The following is a 22,181-nucleotide window of genomic DNA, read 5'->3' as shown; positions in this document are numbered from 1 at the left end:
ATTTTACACAGCACAAAAAAAAAAAAAAATCAGAATGTCTGAAGATACCTGTCTACTTATTATAAAAGAAAATCAACATCATGTCAACTCTCAACAAACAGCACAAACTTTTACCTATACATTTATGATTTATGAGCCAGAGTCAAAATGGATAATAGAGCAGGAATACAAAGTACTTTATTACAGTCTGGGAAAAAGGATAGCTATCTTATCATGAAGCATATTTAGAAAACCAGTTCTGTAACACAGGATCCATGGAGCACAGACACAGATGTCCTGCCATAAAGAATTCATTATTTACAAATATACTACAGAACACTCCATTTGCAATGAAGTACCATAAATTATTCATGCTAAATATGCGTCATAAGCGCAGACAGTTCCACAAAACAGGCAGTGGCATTTTCTCCACCATTCTCACCAAGATCAGTGAAACAAAAGCTATGCTGTAACATAAGAAGTGCAACAGGTACTGAATTTTCATTAAATCACACCACCTCATTCTCCAGAAAAGGTCTCCTCACCAACACAGATCTCTGTGCTGAGACTTTTACACAAGAATTGCCACTATGGGAACAAAACAGTGCAATTCATTTAAGACATTAAATTGTGCATCAGTTTTATTTTCACTCCCATAAATAATACTGAATTAACAACTCCAGTCCACTGTCTGGGTAGTGTTGCACAGCTCTTCAGGTCAGAGCAGAGGACACAAGGTAGAGGTAAATGCAGAAGCTGACAGGAAACTCCACATGTGACCTCTGCCTTTCTGTGAAAACTCAGGTCAGCAGTTATTACACAAACGGTGCCACAGGGTTGACACAGTGATGGAAATATGCCTCAGTAGGAGATTAGATTAATACAAACTTTATTTATACATGTAAACAAACAGTTGCCATTAAAAAAATCCAGTTGTGACTGACACAGAATGAATCTGAATAACCTACCTAATAGGTAGAGGGTTCCTAGTGCATTTCCATGTGCAATGCAGATAACACCTATTTCCCACAAGATCAAGCAAAAATTGCATGAAGCACTTGATCCTAAGTTTGTCTGAACAGCTGCTGCTTTACAAAGAGCATCCAGTATTTCATTTTCTATTTTACTAGACAGTTCTTCCCCAAAATGATAGCTGTACAGATGCAACACTTCATTTATCTGACTCCAGCAACCCCTGCCCCCAAAACTCATCTTCCTTTAACTACAGATGCCCCTCTTCACAGGGATGGGTGAGCAGGACTTCAATCTGTTTTCTTCCTTTTGAGTCATAACCCAAACAGCAGCAGATATGGTGAAGAGAAAAGAAACAACAAAACAAAGAAAAAACAGTCTACTATAAGTGGCACCAGGAACAAATAAAAGCACTTACACAGAAGAGCCCCTTGTGACCACCTGGCTGGCCTTCCTTCCCAGGTGGGCCACAGGACTATACGCAGGTATATTGCTGTCCGAAGTCCAGAATACGTTCATCAGCAATAGTCTCCCTTACTGAAAGCATTTATTTCCGATTCAAAATCAAGTGATAAAGTATCCATCACATCCAAAGGGAGTTGTTTCAGTGAGAAATTCACACCATTTAGTAATTTGTTACAACTAGTCCAGATTCATTTGGTTTCAACTTTCAGCTATTCCATCTTGCTACTCTTCCTGCTAAACAGGAGAGCTTTGTACCTTCTCTCTCCTCTATAGGTATTTGCAAAATACAGCTCAGACACGTCACTTAAAGTAAGCATGCAAGACTTTTTTTTTTTTTTTTTTTTACTATTTTTAAAAAAGAAGTTATCTAACAGTAAAACAGGTTTTCCAACTGTAATTGATCTCTCAGCTCTCTGAAAACATTTTGTTAGCATTTTTTTTTCTCTAAAGCAGGCACGTAAGTAGTGGACTCACATTCAAGTAATGATTTTGTGCCATTATGCACTGGTAATACTATATACTCCTACCATACACATTTAGCTTTTGTGTCCAAAGACTGCATCCAGTCTTTTAGCAGCATTACAAGGAGTCTGTATTTTGTTAGCTTTTTACCATCACCTCAACTCCTTCCCAATGTAAACTGCTCTGCAGAACATAGTTAAGTCCTTCCCTCTGCATAACATACAGAGGTGGACCAGTCTGTGCTACCATAATATTCTAGTAAGCCTATACAAAACGGGAACTAATCCTGTGTGAGAAGGACACATCATTATTTACTATACCCTTGATTTTTGGTGACATTTTCAAATTTAACAGTAACTAACTTCGTTTAACATGGTGATTAGTGGTCCTGAAATAGATTTATCTCAGTTCTACCAACTAAAGGCTTGTAGTTACATCTTCCTTTGCCTTCCAAATATTTACATTGCTTCATCACCCATTTGTAGTCACTGCCATTATTTCTGTATCTGTGTCATAAACGTAGACATACATATATGTGACAGAAGTCCTGGCCTAGCATTTGTTCCTCCTTGCACAGAAGTGTTGAGGAGCACTGAATACATGTATTTGATATTCTCACAAGCACCAGTATGGCATGCTGGTGTATACTGGTCCATTCTGAGCACTCGATAAATTACTTCAAATGCAACCTTGATTTTCCCCTCACAGAGAAGATTCATGAGTTAAAATATATCCTGGTTAAGTGAATGCAGGGTTGCGGTTTGTTGTTTGTTTTCCTTTTTTTTTTTTCCCTCTAAAGTACCTAATAAAGCATCAGCAACATTAACATTATGGTTATTAGTTTACTTAATATGATGATGTTCCATTAGACAAAAGATAATATAATTGTAGGCTGGAAATTAACTATGGAAGCATGTTGATATAGTTATATGGAGTCATGAAACTTTTTCAAATGTAGGAGCACTGTGTCTACCATACAGTTTAAACAAGTTAACTTATCTCATCTGTATATGCATAATAAACTTTTGCTCCATGCTGTCATATCAGATACTCATTATTCCAGTATAAAAATGTTTTGTTTTGTTTTTTATATACAGGAAAGCATTTAATGAATATTTAAAAAATCCACCATTGAAGTTAAGTCAGCACAACTTGTTAGAACCTAGTGCTTCCTATACTTTCAGCTCAAAAGGATAATTCATATTTATAAACAAAAGTACTAATACAGTTATACTTTTTTTGCCTTTTTTTAGGAGTAAAAAACCTTTATCTTTTAGACAAATGGCACCAGTACTGTGATGCTGTGCTAGAAATGTAGCATGCACAAAGAGGAACAGAGGCAGAAGAGTCTGAACCCAACATCACAAAGGAGCTACATGTCAGATGATGTTACCGGCTCTGAGACAACTCTTGAAAAGCAGGGATTGACTCAAAACCAAACTACCCAGTGTTGATCAGCCTACGTGGATTTATTTAGGGCATGGAAACAACATAACATAGATCTAAAAGGTTCATTTCCTAGGCTAAAATTTAATAGAGCTTTAACTTTTTAACCAAGTCAAAGTTTCAACACATCTCCTCAGGTTAGCAGTTCTGAAGTAAAACCAGTACAGTTATCCGTTGAACCCCAGTTCAACAACAGCATTAATTACCGGAATTAATCATCAGCCACAAAGCCTTCCCTAGGATATTTAACTGACTAGCTAACAACCAGAGCTCATATTTAAAAAAAAAAAGCTTCATTAGAACTCAGGAGTTCAAAGGATGGCCAACTTGCCAATCAGAGGAGCACTGAAATCATCATGGAGCTGTTCCTTAAATAGCCAAGCTGAGGACTCGCTTCTCTGAATAAGAGGTTCTTATTTTGATCCCCATTGTAAGTCAAAGGGCAGTAATTTCCTCATTTCTGAGCGCGCTGGTATCCAAATCAAGGCGGCGGCAGGGCTTTCAATTCTCACCTGCTCGCAGGAAGCCCACACCTCACTGGTACCAGCTAAAGTAACTGAAACACGAGATGACTCTCCAGCTGTCTGCTCATCTCTGCCACTCTCCATGAGCTACCTTCAAACGAACCAAGAGATATTTGCAAGCATCAGGCCTGTGGTGCAGAAGGGCAGCCTGGGCAGGGCAGATGGAGGAACTGCGACCAGGGACAGCTCTGCCTCAGAAGGATTGACCACAAAGGTCCCTCCTTGCCATGAGGTGGGCCTGAGCCTCAGTTCCACCGAGCGGAGTGGGTCAGGCCATCACTTGAAAGGAGAACCCTACCATGGATATGTAGCTTCAAATGTTGCTGGTTGTTGTTCTTCTGACAGGATACATATTGGCCTTTTTTCAGCTTGTCGAGTATGATCCAAATGACAAAGCAGGCCAAGAGACTGTTTCTTTAAATGCCAAATTTCTAATATAGGTTCCAGCCAGTCACTTAGCACTGTACTTGTCTTTTGTGGTTGCGTGTATTTCCTATTTAAGAAAAGGACTTCAGCAGTTCCTGGTTTGTCACATTTTCTTCAAGTAAGAAGTTTCAGCAGCAGCTTCCTCTGCGATGCATTATTCTGCATTAGTAAACACTCTATTCCCTCTCACTGGGCTCACAAAAACACAGCCATCTACAGAACGGATTTACAGATGTGAGGCAACAAGATGAAGGAGTCCAAAACCACATCCATGATGACAGTCCATGGGATTTGTCCTCCATACCTAGATTCACTCCTCCCTTCTCCATCTGCACTTTCCAGCTCTTCCAAAATAACGAGCAAATGTTTCTCCAGCTACACAGATCTGGCACATTTCATTTTCCTTGTCATTTAAGAGATGCACACAAACTATTTGGTATTAATAGTAAGAACACTCTGCACTTTGTAAAGCTTTATTCAAAGCCTTCTGTGATCTTCCACTGAAAGCATTAATTTAGCACCTTCACAACAGTTCTGAGACATGTCTTGTAGCTCGTTCCACACAGGTGGAGGCTCAGAGGCACAGGCAGGCTGAAGCAGCTTGCTGGCGGTGCAACCACCAAAAGAACCATGTCCTGCCTCCCCACATTCATTCTGTATTTCAGCATTTCTGGCCAACACTTGCTCCAGAACTTCCTGCCCCATGTTTTACTTCAGAAGGCATAGTCCCTTCTCTCCTCTATCACCACACCTGCGTAAATGTCTGGCAGAATTTCCCAGACATTTTTTTTCCCCAAGGATTTCCTAAGATTAAGTAGTTAAATCATTAAGAAATAAGTTCACCTCCTCCTAAGAGAAACAGTTACACAAACAACATTCTCACCACCAGCAACCTGTGTGGCCATGTTTTTACATCCCAGGTACCAGCCACAGTGGCCAAGCCTGGAAAGCTAATAGTAACCCCTTCCAAATGAAAAGAATACTCCCAGGGTCTGGTCTTTAAAAATAATTTCCCTGGATAAGCAGGAGACTGCTAGTAAAATATCACAAAAGTCTCAATTTGTTTTAAACAAGAGAAAAAGAACATAGAAGGTCAGTCTGTCTCTCTCACATTCAGCTACTCTTTGTATACACTTTTTTATATAATTACATAATAGTATTGCTTTAATAAAAAGTAAGTAAAAACTTATATAAAAGACAAGCAACAAGAAAAAGGTTAACATTTTATACTATGGTAATAACTGAGTAAGGAAATAATTTCAAATTTAATCCATAATGAAAAACAAAATCATGTACAAAAGGAAGGCAAGCGAAGTGAACATGGAGTTGTCTTACATGACAGACAGCACAGGAGCTCCTGACTGTACGTGACTCACTAGTACTTAAAGAACATTACCTGTTTTGACTCTCACACTAGGATCCATCACCCTGACATCTGGACACACGATCCTCTTTCTTGTTTTAACGAAGTGCTTTTATAATGCCAGATGATACCTTGTCATTAACCGCTGCCAGCTGTGGTTTTGCTGAATGATGACCATTACTACTTTTACTCAAACCTCACACACTAACAGGTCTCACCAGAAGCTGCTGGTTGAACTTCAGATCAACCGACAGATGACCCCTATGTATCTCTTGAGGCTAAATTAAAAAAAAAAAAAAAAAAAGTTTCACCTCCTTTGTTCTCGTTGCAACAAGTCTGAGTCACAAGGCTGCTGTACAGGCTCAAGACTCCATTCTTCTTTGGGGCGCTCAGAGCATGCCATGCCATCCTTTTCACTCCCTCAGATCATACCCAGAAATTTGAGAAATAAGAACACACTCACATGTGACTCCCACCCTCAACCCAAAACTCAGAAACAGCTGGTCTCTTCGAGTAAGTGACCCACAGAGCATGCATTTATCTATTCTGAGAGAGAGAATGCAGCAACCCCTCAAGGGCTCCCTAAGAGCCTCTCTTGGTACAAACAAAGTTTTCTAGGCAGCATGGTCCTTCCAAAAGCCTATCAAAGGCAAAAGTTACACAGGAAGCTGCACAAGTACATTCCAAGCACATTTTTCACATTTTTCATTCAGTAAAAGCTTGCTGGATATCTCAATAGCATCGTGTCAAAAAGTTCTACTTCAACTGAGTTTTGTTAGCGGGGTTAATGGTATAGCTAATTCAACTTGAGAGGACGCATCTAGGGAAGACTTCATCACTCCTGCTTAAGCCTACTAGAAGAGATAATATTTTAAGCTGCAAGCCAGCAGAAGAAAGCCAAGAGAAAAAGAACGGGATAATTTGTTCTTCCAACTTGTCTATTCAAGAAATGTAGAGGAAATTTAAGTGGGACACCGACAAGTTACTCATTTGCCTGTCTTAAATAGCACAGACTAGGATAAGGGCCAGCGAGCATATGCTTTTCCTTTTATAAGAAAGAAGCATGTAATCAGAGTAATACTCAAGTTTTCAAACCAGAAATACATAGGATCAAAGTGACACCACTACTATTTAGCAAGGGCAAAAATCCATCTAAGCCTACAGAAGACAGACACAAAGGAGAGCATCCCCTGGCCACCAGAAGAGGGTTTTGGTGCGAGGGTACCATCCCTCCAGCTCCCACAGACTTCCTGGGCTGACCTAAGCAGATTCCTCAACTCACTTCACAAATGGGCAGTGAGTTGAATAAAACAAAGCTGTGTACAACACTGTTGTGGAAACAAAGGTCTTGACATTTTTCATCTCTAAGAGGTGTTCAAATACTATTCTCACGGGCAAATGCTAAAATGAATCATGAAAGCGGCACACTGTTAAGGCTCTGGATTTGAAAGCAAAAGGCTAATGAAGTACTAAAGCACCACAGTTTTTTTCCTCTCAACAAAACAGAAGAGCAAAAAAGATCCCAACCCTGATTGCACACTTTGCAGAGAAATTCCTTTTCAAGGTTATTAACTTTTTTTCTTCCTGTTTAACAAAAATTACTTCAACAGTATAAAAATTGGAAATAACATTATCTCAGAAGTAGAAAGTTGCTCTATTCCTTATTGGTAAGCAGCACACAGACATACAAAAAAAAGAAAAACCCACAGGAAACTGAGAGCTATTCATTTAGTTTTTGTCAAGTCTTTGCAAGACTGTACCTTTTGACTACGAGTTGATGGTAATGCGCAACTGTCTGGTACTCAATCTCCTAAGAACTAGACCAAAAAGAAGTATCAACATTAAATTTTACCTTCAAAAAGAACACAAGTGGTATGAATACAATTCTCCAGAAAAATGCTACTTAGCAAAAACAAAACAACTACACCCCCACATACATGTGATATTTAAAAGAAAGAATTCAAAGTTGCAATTATGTTCACACAAACCCAAACTGCAAAGTACAAGTAGTTCAATTTTTAAGATTCAAAATCCTTTAAGTATTATCTCTAACGACAACATGCACCCCACTTCCTCTCACATTTTTTCTTTGGCGTTTTGGGGGCCTAAAGTGATGCTATCCATTGCCTCTACCAAGAACCTGAAAGAAGGTATGACTGCAGTTGTCACTGGCACAGAACACAAAACCTGGAACAACTGTAAGCAGAAAGTGAATCAGGTTACTTTCTGGTAAAGGCTTTGTTGTTGTTGTTTGATAGTTATAATTTACATGAAGGACAACTAGCTTTAAATACAGCAATGCCACAGAAGTTACAAACTTAGGGGAATAAAAAAGAATCACGAGAATTGCATCCTGGAAAGCAATGATCCTGTAGAAAGCCCTGGGGCCATGGCAGACACAATCTAGACACTGAACTTCCTGCACGACCCTGCAGCTAAGCAAGGAAACGTAGCCGCTGGATGGATAAGAACATTATTTTGTATAAGGCCGGGTGGGAGGGAGAGCATTATCTAAGAAAAATAACAGCAACAGCAACATGTATTTCTGGTCTATTCACTGGAGAGAAGAAGGTCCCACAAGAACAGCTAAAGACTCAGAAAATACATCTTATATTGAGAATTAAAGAGTCAGCGTATTTTGCTTATCAAAGAGGATAGTGGTTATCAGTGACTTACTGACAAAATGGCTCGATTTCTCCACAAAAATTTACTCAGAAGATAAGGAATACATTAGTCAAAACTAGGCCCAAAAACGATGCTGCTGGGCAGAGGAAAGCATTTTGAAGAGTTCAGAATTAATCTCTTCTGCCTGACAGTACTTAGTTATAGCTAACTGATACGCCCAGAAACTCATCGGCAGCAAGCTGGCAAAAAGCAGCATCCACAAGAAACACTTCATCTTACCCAGCTGACTAAAACTCTGCCCCACTGCTCTGCCGTTTACATCTTCCCCACTGTGCAGCAGTGCCGTACACTGTGAAATACAGACCTCCGCAGCAACTCCAACCAGAACAGCTCTCGGAGGACATCTTCAGAAGCACAGGCTGCTCCCTATACACCATTAGGGTATTAAAATCATAGCTTATCGTTACGGGTCTTCAAAGTGCTCCATGGCCTCCGTTCAGAGTATTTAAGGCTTTTCCCAGTGCTCCAGGACAGAGCAGCAGAGCTGTCGATCAGTCCAGCTAGTGTCAATCAGTGCTGGAAATGCACATTTTTGTGTGGCTGAATGAGGGACACGAAGTGAGCTTCCCAGAGTATCACTCATGGCAGATCTGAACACTGAAGCTTGTAATAGTCAGATCTTCCTCTCCCCACTTTTTGGCTCATAGCAACTTGCATTAAACAATGACACCAGGACAAGGCACGACACTACATCCCCTCTACAGTGAAATACACGAAAGTGTTTGCCATATTGCTGCATTCTTGGCAAAATGCTCTACTACTACAAAGTATGCAAGAATGTATGTAGCACAGAAGATAGAATTGCCTAAAATCCTTCCAGAGAGAAATGAATGCAATTTCCAACTTCAACACGTTGCATTCTGTCATTTATAGTCAAGAGTGGACACCTCTGCAAAGTAACAACAGAACTTAGGGGCTTTCTGTAGAAATTACCAAGCGAGAGCTCACGATCTGCACTAAGACAGGATGAGCAGATAACAGAGGCTTATTCTTGGGACAGACATCTATGAATGTATTCCATAGAATATAGGTTTCCTAAAGCTACAGCCCATTCCTTGGCATTTATGATGCCCACAAATCACGAGCAGTTGATTTCATTTCAGGGCATGCTGGCTGAGAATGAAGACAGCAGCCCAGTAGAGGACAGGAGTTGCAGCAGGCTTGGCTTCTTGGGCTGTCAGCAGGCTGCCACCCAGCAAGGACCACTGACAGCCACCTGCCCTTCCCTTCCCACCTCTGCTGCCCAGACACAGGGCAAGCCCTCAGCTCCTCACAGCACCAGCTCCTCCAGCAGGAGCAGGACATTACCACCCAGAGCTGAGGGTCGGTCATGAGCCAGTAGAGCACATCTGTGGGGGAAGCTAACTACGAGCAAGCTTCTCGTGTTCTCAGAGCACAGCCACCAGCTCAGCCCTGGGACCTTGACTATTTTTTTCTTTAATTTCTAGAGCTTTTTTTTTTTAAAAAAAATCTCAAATATGAATTCTGCAACTTCGCACTCACTGGGCTCCCCCCAACATTTTTAGAATTTTCTTTCTTTTTTTTTTTTTTTTTTGAACCAGTGAGTTTCTGGCATATCTCGGGTTGGCAACAGAAGCCAGAGCTTGGAAACTGCATGGCTGCCACCCGGAACGGGTTGTGAAGGAAAAAAACAGAGCGTTTCCCTACCTCTCTGCCTCAGCAGCAGAGCCTTATCTTCTCTGCTCGGATTTCACCTTCAGCCTCAACTAAAACTTCCCTTTTAAATCTCCTGGCAATCTGTCCTTAATTCACTTAGGAAAAATTTGATGTGAAGAGTGGAAAGTCAAGAGAGGAAGTGTGGGGAGGAAGGAGAAGGGGAGGAGAGGAGGGCACAATCCAGATGGCCAGTATTGATGGTTAGCACTTCAGTACTGAGAGTCAATCTGATCTGTTTCAATAGTTAAGAGGAGGAACAACAACAAAAAAACAGCCCCCAAAAGCTTTTGTGTTTTTGGAGCTGGGGTTTCTAACAAAGTTTGAGATAGGCCTCGCCACAGCAATGGTAACAATACATGGCAGGACCTTGATACCTGAAGCACCGTGCGCAACAACTAATCATTTCAGCAGTAAGTTATAAAGGAGTATTATCCCCTTTTTACTGACAGGGGAGCTGACTCAAAGAGGGCTGAGGGAGTTGCCCAAAACCACAGGCTAGTCATTAGCAGAGCTGCAGTTACAAGTTCCTGGCTTCCAGCGCTATTTTCATGCACTGGCACTGGTGGCCGCCCTGCCCAGCGGAGCGGGCACGCAGCAGGCTCCCCAGGCTGAGGGTCCTCTGCCCTGCACGCCATGTCTCTGAGCTCTGGTTGAGCTGACAGAGCTGTAGAGGTGCCCAGAGATCTGGAGCAGCAGGGGCAATGCTGCTGCACCCCCTGGGTCTGCCCTGATGCTCCCGTTGTGCCTGTTTGAGCCCAGGGACACAGCTCAGACAAATAACCCTGAGGAGAAGGAGGAGCTCATAGCTGGTACAGGTCTTGTACCCCGAGTTGGCTCACTGAGCTGAGAGACAGGCAACATGTACCCCAGAAACCGCAAGGCCAACAACACTCCTTCTTCTTTGTGCTTACAAGCTCAGAGGGGAACTGCAGATCGGTTCACTTTTCAAGCAAAAGCTGAAATGGCTCTTTCCATTTTAGCCCCATAGCTTGACTGTGTGTCTTACGGTGCTAATTTCAGTTTCTCTTAATTGCTTGGTCAAGACTGCAGAAAGTTACCTGCCTCTTACAGAACCAAGCAGCTCACAGCAAGGATATTCTAACAGTGGAAGGTGACCTTTACTGTAAAGATAACTTGAGAAGTATAAGATAGGTCAATTTTCCGTCTCAATGTTTATAGAAGAGGCACAGTTCTTACAACAACAAGCTTGGGAAACCTACTGTGACAGAGATGGGAAGGGGGAACTGAGTATTCCACTTTAAAAGCAGAACCACATAAATTTGCTTTTCATAACATGGCTAGTCTTAATTTATATATAAACGTACATCTAGGCCTCTGTTATGTTAGTTGAATGTATTCCCCCCTCTTTCTGTATTCCGCCTAATATTCGCCTGTGCCGAGATCTCCAGACATTCCTTCTAACTCACTTCATCCTTTGAAGCTGACAGTTATCTACACAGTCAGGCACTGAAGTAATTTATTCTTTCAGAAGTGTTAAGCATTTACAACTTGCAACATCAGATTGTGCAAATATTCAAATTTTCTGGAAGAAAAAGAAAAGGAAAAAGCATTTACCTTGATGTCTACATTTATGTAGATATTCCACCCTCCCTCCCCCCAGCTTTGTTATCTAGAGGTTTTCCTTATGCATGAGAGATTTCCCATTTTCCTCCCTGTACTTTCCAGGTACTTTCCACATACTGTGACAAAACAACTAAATAACACAAGAAAGGGAACTCAAAATACCTGTTACTCTTTTTAGTCAAATAGGCTTTCTTATTTTTAAAGTTTTTCTAAGATGGTTTCTGGGGAGACAAAAATAATTCATACACAGTGTCAGAGAACATTAGCAAAACTAATCTAGCAGCAATGCCAAAATTTTTCACGTATGTGCATTAGCACAAGAAGAAACCACAGTGCACCGGTTTAGACAGAAATCATTCTTTGACCTTGCCTCAATCTGGTCTCATCAAAATCAAGTGTTACTCCCACTAAAAAAACAAGAAAAATAACCCAAAATGTGAAAAGAGCACAAATACTTCAGTGAGACACTGTACTCTGAATTAAGCTGCTGTTTTCACTGCCAAGACTCTTTTAAAAAGAACAACCAGAAATGTTTGCAAAACAGATTGCCATTATAAAATGCATGAACATAGCATGCCCCAGCCATTTATAACAGAACATACATCAACACACTGCTTTTCAGATAATCAATATTAATTGGTAATCTAATTTAGAACTGTTAAGACAAGCGGCCTTGGTGCAGCAATCCATCAGGTCGATGCTGTTTAACAGAGGGTGAAAATAGGCCTGGTAACTGTTACTTCCTTGTCATTTCCTTTCCAATATGACACAACGCCATCACAGTGATCAGAGTCATTTTCATCTCACAAATGTACCTCTGAAACTAGATCAGCTCTGAGAGAATGATTTTACAGGTCTGATCCAAATTATCAGGCAGACACCATGCGAAGCTTAACTTCTAGTTCACAAGGGCCCCAGGCTTTTGGGAAGGAAGCAAGATAAAGGCACATGGGAATATGGGGGAAGGAAAAGAAAATGCTGGGTGAGAGCTCTGGCACCCATCAACATCAGCACAAGCTCACCACATCTCATGATGCTCTCATGAATACTGGTCAGGAAATATCCATGAAACCATAAGTAATCAGGAGAAAGCTTGGACACGAGGCACAGACAGGACCTGAGAGCAAATTTGGAACAGGATCCAGATGCCTGCATGGGAGGATAAAAGCACAGAAGCCAATGGGGAGAGGGAACACAGTAGTTTAAAAAAAGTAACAGTAATAAGGGATAGCTGTAAGAACTAGGGGTGCCTGACAATGGTGGCCTTAAGCAGGAGTATGAACAGGAGAGCCGCTTCTTCCTGCGAGGCAGGAGGACAGGGAGTGGGACAGTGACACTTCTCTGCCCCAGGCTGCCAGGGAAGGAACAAATAAATGAAGTCCCTCTCAAAGCCAAAAGATGAGAATGAGACAGGCATATTTGTAGCTCAGGATTAATTTCAACCCTGAAACAGCATCACACACTGCCAGGACAGAATCTTCTCTTCTGGAGGTGAAAGACGAGAGCCAGTGGGAAGTGTTAACTTCTCTCTCCCGGAATCTCATTTTAAAGCCAATCCTGTGATTTCTAGGGACCTGACTCACGATTTGTACCTGCCTGGGGCTGGCAATAAAACCATGGCAAGAAAAGGTGTCAAGGCCTTAAGCAGGAGAACATGCTCGAGACACAAAGCTCCCTCGGTAGCTGTTTTATGAGGTAAGGAGAGAGCAAGCTCTCCCTGGGAGAGGCATTAAAACAGAAACTGCCCAGGTTAAAGCACGTACATTCATGAATATCCACTTTGCAGCAAAGAGTGATACTTTAAACAAAAAACAAATCACAGAGTTAGACAAATCAAATAATTATGAGGAGCAAGGTCCTAGGAAAACACAAGCAGCTGAGTGAGTACTGAGGTGCAGTCCCACCTGCATCCCCAAAAAAATCGACAGAATCCACTACAGAAAACCAGCCTGAACACAAGCATTCATATCTAACCCATACTGGCCACGCTCGACTCCACACATGGGCTCTGCGCGGGCGGTGGCACCACCACTGCGGCCACCACCGCAGCAAGGCCGGTGGCAGGCACGTGAGGGGACGGCAGCTGGGCCGCCCGCACGGTCGGGCTGAACACGCTCTAAGAAGTCCTGAACGCAGCCGTAATTCGTAATTCGCCACTCTTGGAACAGAAGTAGGCCGGTTCCAACACGTGCAAGTGAGTGAAGATCGTTTACATAACAAGCGAGGTATGTGCTGCTGAGGTGCTTTACATAATAGCGCTGCAGATTGCCAGACCTCTCACCTGAAGAGCTGTATTTTACCAGCTATACACATACCATCTACTCAAAGGTGGCCTTTTAAGCCATTAAATAAAATATTTATAATGTAATTCAGTGGTGGTGGTATGAAAGGGTGTGGTTCGAATGGACAAAGGGGATAATGCCCAAGATTTGCAGAAGGCTAAGAAGCAAGCGAGCCTTTGATTCCTGCATACGCCATGCTGGGCTGAGAGCCACCTACAGTTTTCAGTTCTTCCTCGGGTAGCCACCCTCCAAAACAGTAACTCCACTAAGCAAACAAAACTAAAATGGAAAAAAAAAAAAAAAAAAAAAAAAAAAGTCTCGTTTCCAAGAGCTAAATCTCTCAATTGAAGGAAAAAGGCTTTTAATCCTGATCCTTGCATGATGACATAATATTTTTAGCTGTTTTCACTACACTTTCCAACCAACAGCCTCAAAGAACAAAAGGGATTTTGAGGCCCCTAAGTTACACAGAGCTCACACAGGAGATGAAATGAAATACATAAATGAATGAGGTAGATAGTAGACTGCAGGTTGGACTGCAGGTTGAAAGACTGATATTTCCTGCATCACGCTACTACTATATTCAGCTGTTTGGTATCTGAATACAGTTATTCCAACACTTTTAAAGACATCTACTCTTCTCTGACAGTAGAAATGTTTGGACCAGAAACTGAAAGAGAAAAAGCATCTATCGTAACACAGCCTTTTTCAAATGCTACTATTGAACTTCTGCAAACTTGCAGCTTCCTTCAACGTATCAGTGACAGCAAATACTTGTTTCAAAGTCAAACCAAAAGATTTTCTACTGATATTCATTCTATCCTATTCAAAACAGTCCAATTCTGAAAATATTGCAACAGAAAAAAAACAAGTTTTAAAGCATAAAGGCTAAAACAGCTCAAAGATCTTTTTACTTTTCAAAAGTCCTGGGGGGTGGGGTCCTGAACCCAAACAAAAAGGCTTCTACCTCACACGTAACTTTTAAGAAACTTTACAATATTAAGGTAAGCACGACCTACCTGGCTAAGCTCATGCCTGAAAGAGTTGTATTTCTGTCGCCTAGACTTCATCTATCACTTCACCAGGAAAAAGGACTGGGATAGAAGCTGTACCAAACTGAAATGATCCCTGCTCTGAAGATCAGAGACAGACAAAATATATAAATAAACACCCCAGTTATTTGCAGGGCTTTGCCAAGGAATGAAACAGTTTTCTTCAACCAGAACACAAGACCAGTGAGACTGTTCTGTGTAAGAACATGCTTATCTTACCCTCTTCTCTTACCTTATCAGACACATCTCCTCGCCCTATTCAGAATCCAGCAAGTCACAAAATTCCATCTGCAACAAAAGGAAAAGTCCATTAATACCACTCGATAACCTTACAACAGAAAGCTAATAAACAGTTCAAGAAAAAAGTTAAACTTCTGCTCCCATTCCAGTATAATCCACACCCCAGGCAAGTCGCCCTCCTGTCTGCAGGAATCTGGGAAACCTGGATATAAATGTATTAAAGATGTTGTAACATGTTCTGTAAGAAACATGCTCTTCCTCCTTCAGAAAGGTTACAAGAGGTGGCCAAAGTGTACAGGTTGCCCTACCGAGTCATAAATAAGTCTGCAGCATCCTCTCATTAAATTAAATGAACATCAAATTATATAATGTGCACAGTTGTAAAATGAGACCAATGGTAATGGCTAGAAATAATCACAGCAGCCTTATACATCGTGGAGACAATTTTCTGTCAGTGTATCAAACCTGGGTACGTTGCACCTTTCATCTGCAGGCCAAGAAACTGTCAACACACAGTCCTTCTTAAGTATGGTAAAGCATGCAAGACATGGATGAAACAAAGCTCTCATGCACAGGTTTAAATGATGCCTACCCTGATCAAGTAATGTCTTATCACCTTCACATCCCAAACTGACAAGGAAACAGAAGGATTTTTTTAGGTAAGAATAATACAATTCAACATACCTGGGGTCACAAGGAAAGAGTGCCACACACCTAACTAACACAACTGCAACTTTGGAATTAGTAAGATCTAAATCCTGATAGACTTGGGCTCAAACAAACAAGCTCAAACAAACAGGCTTCTACAACACCATTAAATTAAGGGGGCATGACCTGCAATCCATCCAATTAGCAAACCCACACAGCAGAAGGGAGATGTCCAGTTTGACACTTTGAAAAGCGTTTAGGGGCTGCCTAGAGAAAAAAGAGTGAACCAAGAATCTCCAAACCCACCAGAGAAACCCCTCCACACGTTTTGTTAGCACTTTGAGCACTCTGCCCACCAGCACTAGAAGCCTGTTAGTCCACGGCCAAGCTGAAAAAGACCAGAAATGTGCAAGTGAAATGGGATGCTCTATGAGAGAACAGTTTTTGTTGTTGTTGTGTTTTGTTTTTTTAAGAAAAACCTCTTCTCTATCCAGTTATCTGGGAGGAGATATGGCAGGAATGGAAGGATTTCAAATGAATTATTTTCACATTTACTTATTTTTTCCTACAATGACTCTACAAAGAGCATTCCTGTGCCTAAAGCACAAACCTGGATGCAAGAGAAACACTGCTTTTTAAGCCCGGATCTGACGTGCCTGCTTTGCATGCTGGCTTGGTTTCCCTCGGGCAGCGATTCCCCTCGGGAACAGCAGGGGCCCAGTGCATCCTCCAGTTCCCCACCAGTGGGACGGGAGCAGCGGTACCGGGTCCCAGCCTGGGCACCCCTCTGCGCTGTGCTCTTCTTTTGGAGGTGTACAGCAGTGCAGACTTGTAGTGCTAAAAAGAAACCTCTCATACACTGAAAACCATTTCCTCATCTTTCACTGACACAATTTAGTCCCTCATATTTCCTCTTTTCAGTTGCCGTTTGCTTCATTGAGAAATACCTGTTATTCATAAGGACATGGATCATTCAGGCTTTGGCATCACCAGAAACACCATACCAACATATTTCACTGTGGGTTTTTTTGTGTGTATGTGTGTGAAGAGGAGATCTTTTGTCCACAGGACAGAAGGATTTGAGGAAGAAGAGAGCTACCGAACAGGAGCCCAGCTGAGCACCCCTGCACTCCTACTCCCTTGCCAACCCAGTAAAATTCCTCAGAGCTCAACCTCTTCCTGGCTATTTTCAGAGAAACTGCAGCGATCGTGTAAGAACAATGGGGAAGTTTGTTTTACTCAAAGAGCAAATGTTTTGCAGCTTCCAATGTAAATATTTTAATTAATGGATTTTTTTTTAACTGTCTACTGCCTTACTAGTGTTCACCTTCACCCAGAGCTACGGGAACAGAGTCAGCACTTGACTTCTATAATAGGAAGAAACAGAGAAGTACAACAAAGAAAAGCAAGGCACATCGACTTCAGAAAAAAAGCACCTTCAGAAGCAAATCAAAACTGACTGGGCATTTGCTGGGGGTAACTGAGATGAAAGAATGAAAGAAAAACGAGTCTGCTCATTTCCTGCGTCAGGCTAAGGGCTCATACTGGCTCCCGTCAAGATAGTGGGCCTATTTTAATAGCCAACTTGTACAAAACCACAACCTAAACCGTTTCCAAAACAACATTACACCCAACGACCAGCCTACAAGAAGAAAAGCGTTGACTATCTTCTTGCCTCAATCACCAGTACAGCAGCTCCTAACCACACCAACACTCAGCATCCCCTTCACAGAAAGGCTCAAATCTCTTCTTAGGGACTCATAAGAAAGTGCTGTGGATCCTGCCAGCAGGAAGGGACCCTAATTCCCTGTCACCGGGCAGGGCTATTTCGGCACGACACGCTCCAGTGGTGGTTCTCTGGCCGGACACACCATCTCCATCCCCTGAGGGGACACGGCCTCTGTGTGAAGCCGTCAGCAGATGGCTGGCATTCCGGACTTTATTTTTTCTTTTTAAATAAAGTTGGATACGGATGATGCTGTTCCTACTTTGCCAAAGCCTGACTGGAACGTGGACGTAGATGTGTCGGAGCAGGGAAGCCCAGCCCCACAGGATGCTTCTGAAGAGCCACAGAACCGACTGCACGAACCCACCCGGACTGAACCAGCCCCTCATGGGGCAGCACTGCCCTTACCCTGCCTTACCTGAATGAGGGTTTTTGTTCCTCTCTCACCTCATTTTGTGTTTTTTTTTTTTTGTTCCTCTCATACTGACCTCACTTCATTCAATACCCATTAGCAACATCCCTCCGAATCTTTGCATGGCAGCTCTGTACAACCCCCCATCACCCTCCGCAATCCCCATGCCATCCCCCAGATAAAATCCTTACCACATCCACCCAAAAACACCGCATTCGTACCCCTCCGGCAGCTCAGGCAAGATGTTGGGAAGGCTCCCCAGGTGCTGCGATCCCCCAGCGGCCGCCCGGGCCTGCGGCCCCATCGCCTCCGGACGCCCTGCGCCGGGAAGGCAGGCTGCCCGCCTGGCTGCAGGGCCCACTAATTGGGCGAGGAGCGAGATCTCCTGATTGCAGCACATTGAGAACAAACCTTCCAGATCCCTAAATTAGTAAATGATAACTATTAACCACTCCCCATTAGGATGGGGCGAGGGAGGAGGAGGGGGGGGAAAGAATGCCTGGCTGTTAATTGAGAGAGATACTCTAATTTGGCAGCAGCAGGAGACCCTGGGGACCACGAGGCTATTGCTGCTTCTGCACAGGCAATTCGAGTGCCGGGGAGGCTGGTGCTTCTGCGGAAGGAGGCAGACAGAGGCAGATGCATCACCCTCACAGCGCGCACGCTGTGTACCTGCCCCTCGCGGAGAGCGGGAAGATGCCGACGGGCAAGGCTGCACGGCCGGACGGATGGAAGCTCCCCTTGCGGCAGGGCTGTTCAGAAGCACGTGCTGGAGGGACCTTTCCTGCCCCTGCCAAAACGAAACTAAGTCTCCTGGTCCTGCGGGAGTGTTATCAGTCACCGCTGTGATTGTACATGCGTTTACAATCACAGCTCTAGTTTCCATGCCAGTGAAGACTTTTTTTTTTCCTTTTTAAATATTTTTTGTTTCTCATATATATTTCCCCATCAGTTTTTCTGGCTATGCATGCAACACTAAATCAGAGTATGAATCAGTGAAGTATATCTCTGCTCAAAGCAGAGCCCTGGCAAAATAAAACTTTTACCGCTTTTCATGAAAGGCCAAAGCAAAAGCAAAAAGGCAGACTTCGCATTAAGCCCTCAATGTGCACGAGCTCCAGAAAAGGTTTCCTAGCAAGTGTCCCCGCTCAGTGAGCAGCCCAAGGCTTTTGCTGGTCCTTCCATTTTCCTCTCTGACCTCTTCCACAGAGCCACTGTGCTTGGCTTTTTCATGTGCCTGTTTAACCAGTGATGTGAAATTCACACCCGTACCCGTTTCTCTGTGGCCTTCTCTCAGGGCAACAAGCAGAAACACTCCCCGAAGGAGCAGCACATTCATAAGTCTGCCATGCCCACAGGATGGAAAAAAAAAGAAAAAAAAAAAAGAAAAGAAAAGAAAAAAAAAAAAAACACAGATGAATGTTAATCTCTCCCCCTTGCCTCCAGCAGCAGTTTGTACTCTCCCACGCAGAGAAAAAGGAGGCTGTAACATTTGTGGAGGCCAACCTGTCTGGAAAAACGCAGACTAAGAACGGATGGCAAATTCCCTTCTATACCAATCCCTTTACAGGAAGGAAAGTGAAAGTCAGCCACAGCATTGCTGGTGGAAGATCAGATCACAGGGGCTTTGAGGGGCTGCTTTTCTGCAAACAGCAGAGCTGGACTGCTCAGGATTGCATCAGTTCGACATACTCAGTGCATAAAATATTCTGCTCACACACAACGCGCACTGTGTGACATTTCTTATGGGGATTGTTATTATTGTTGACAGAGTACATATTTTGTCTGATCGCAGGAACACAGAAATCCGTGCAACACGCAGGAAGGACACACAACCGTTCCATTTGAGATGTTAATTCACAAACCTAGGACTTGTCTGATGCCTACCTGACTCCAAGCAGCTGCTTCCTAACCATGAGCAGGCAGGCAATCAAATCAAACGCATCAAATACGGAGCTCGGAGCGGTTGCCACCACACATTTCTTTAACGGGATGTGTCTGAAAGGTGTCTCTCAGCATGCAGTACTGTACATGCGCCGAACTAGAGCCGGGGAGAAGCTTGAGGCAGGAAACTGAAGCGTGTGTTCGATTAGCACAGCTCACTCCAGAGTAGTGCTATGCTCAGATTTGGTTTTGATTTGCAAACTGTGCTGGTATTGGCTAAGAGGCCGTCTGAAGTTTTGTTTAAAAAAAAAAAAGGCCACCCAAAAAAACAAGCCAGGGAGCTAAAATAAACACCCCAACATACATGAAGCTGCCCTGGCAGCCGCCGGTACCTTAAAGATCCTTGCAAGATGCACCTATCTCAGCCGCTGTTTCACAGCACCCCGTCTCTTCCTCTCCCATCTCCGCCGGGGCCACCAGCAGCCGATGCACAGGAGGATGCACGGGGGGAGCGCCGGGGCAGCACCAGCCACCTCCAACCTGCAGAGTGCCTCCCCACCACCCCCAAAGCGCTCAGCTGCCCACTGAGGTGCCTTACAAGCAAGCAGAGTCCAGCACCAGCTTGGTGCCAAAACCTTCGATGGCACCTCGGCGGGCTTCCAGTTCTCCACATTAATTCCCAGGGAATGGACCCGGCGTCATCCTGCTGCACGAAGATGGCAGACCCGACCCTCAAATGCACGCACCAGCAATTGCAGCCACGGCTTCAGTACTGTTGATACCTGAGGATCTAAAATCCAAAAGGATTCGCTCCCTTGCCCTAGCTCCAGGTAAATCACAGCAGCAGAGATGCACTGCAACTCCTAACTCCAACAGGGGCGAGGTGGAAGCTCTCCTCCGGGTAACCTCGAGAAGAAATCTGAGCCCTAAAGGGAGAACTCAGAAGCAGACTAAGGGAAAAAACGCACTATTTAATGCTGGTATTTATTAATATCTGGGCTTCAACTGTGGATAAACAGACAAGAATCTCTCTGCCTGTGCACATACTTAAAGGACTGTTTACACTTGAAGTCCAAAAGGATGTCCTCATTTTATAAATAATATGATCTGATGACTACATCAGAAAAAAACTGCAATTTAAGGCTACAGAGAGAGGCAAAACACTTGGCTACTGATGTCTAAATGGGGGGGGCAAAAAAAACAACAAAACAGCAGGGTCTCTACAACTCAGCAAATGGTTTAGCGAGAGCTCAGCACGTAACACAGCGTGCATTCAGCACACACCAAGCTGTGCCTGTTCCAGCTTCAGACTTCCAAGACTTCAATTCCCAGTAAGTGATCCTAACCGCTCCGTGTGACAGGGCGCTCTCCCACAGGTAAGTGTTACTTACACCCAGCCACACAAACCACCCGGCTGCGCTTTACTCGTCCCGTTCGGCAGGCACGACGCACTGAAAGGGCACTTGCAGAGCCACAGGGCAAGTGAGCCACAGGCAGCGTAGGGATAAGCTTGTGCCCCTCTCCCCTAGGAAGTGGAAGAAAAGGCTCCTGGAGGATTTGCCAGCTGAGCTTGCCCCGTGTGTTTTGTTTTCCTTTGTCACATGCTCGCTGATGTGTGCCTATATGGCTGTAGCTACAAGTGTATGTGATTTGCTCAAGATCAATCACTTTGCATGCCTGGGCAGATGGGGTAACAAGCCCTGCACACAAGAAACTCATTACTCTCTAAATAAATATTATTTCCAGCAAAAATTTGTTCTCTGCTTCAGGCAAATGCACCAACTCAGTTTGCTTCCAGTTTTGTTTCTCAGTGGGGAGCATACCTGTGATGAGCCACAAGAATAGCCCAAGCAGTCTCAAAAGTCATTCAGAGAAGTACACGGTACCCAAAATTTTGAGCAGACTGACAAATACTATGCTCCGCTGCAAGCCCTTACGGCAATGCCAGGTCATAAAGAGAACACATTAACTCTAAGCATACCTTTGTGCAAACGGAGAGACAATCCAGAAGGAATACGTTGTGTTGGTTTGTTTGTTTGTTTTAAGCAGTATACGTGTAATTTGGGTGTAGCTACATTTGGCATAGCTGCAGATACTGATGCTGTGTATGATATATCTAACAATAGACTGAACTCCACACTTTTAAGAAGACCTGTGTTTCTGGTCCCGAGGAGCAATGAGGACTGCAAGCGTTTTCACTTGAAAACGGTGACCACATGTGGTAGGAAAGGCTTGCCAGGATGTGATCCTTGATGATGACTTCATCCTGCACAGCTCCCTTGAAAAAGCATCAGCTGAGACATCTTGCCCAGAGCAGCTCCTGCAGAGCACAACCCAACCAAAGAGGAGACAAG

General features: G+C 43.4%; 1 protein-coding gene across 6 annotated transcripts in view; it reads right to left on the bottom strand.

The window, feature by feature from the left end:
- Window positions 1-22,181, bottom strand: part of TRERF1 (transcriptional regulating factor 1) — a 101,145-nt gene that overhangs the window by 57,354 nt on the left and 21,610 nt on the right. For all 6 annotated transcript variants that reach the window (XM_035321569.1, XM_035321573.1, XM_035321572.1 and 3 more), the window contains exon 2: window positions 15,150-15,205. The gene's annotated coding sequence lies outside the window, so the exon portion shown is untranslated. The remainder of the gene's footprint in view (window positions 1-15,149; window positions 15,206-22,181) is intronic.

Source organism: Oxyura jamaicensis, chromosome 3 (assembly GCF_011077185.1).
Source record: "Oxyura jamaicensis isolate SHBP4307 breed ruddy duck chromosome 3, BPBGC_Ojam_1.0, whole genome shotgun sequence".
In the NCBI taxonomy this organism is placed as follows: Eukaryota; Metazoa; Chordata; class Aves; order Anseriformes; family Anatidae; genus Oxyura; species Oxyura jamaicensis.
This window is presented reverse-complemented; position numbering and strand designations above follow the sequence as displayed.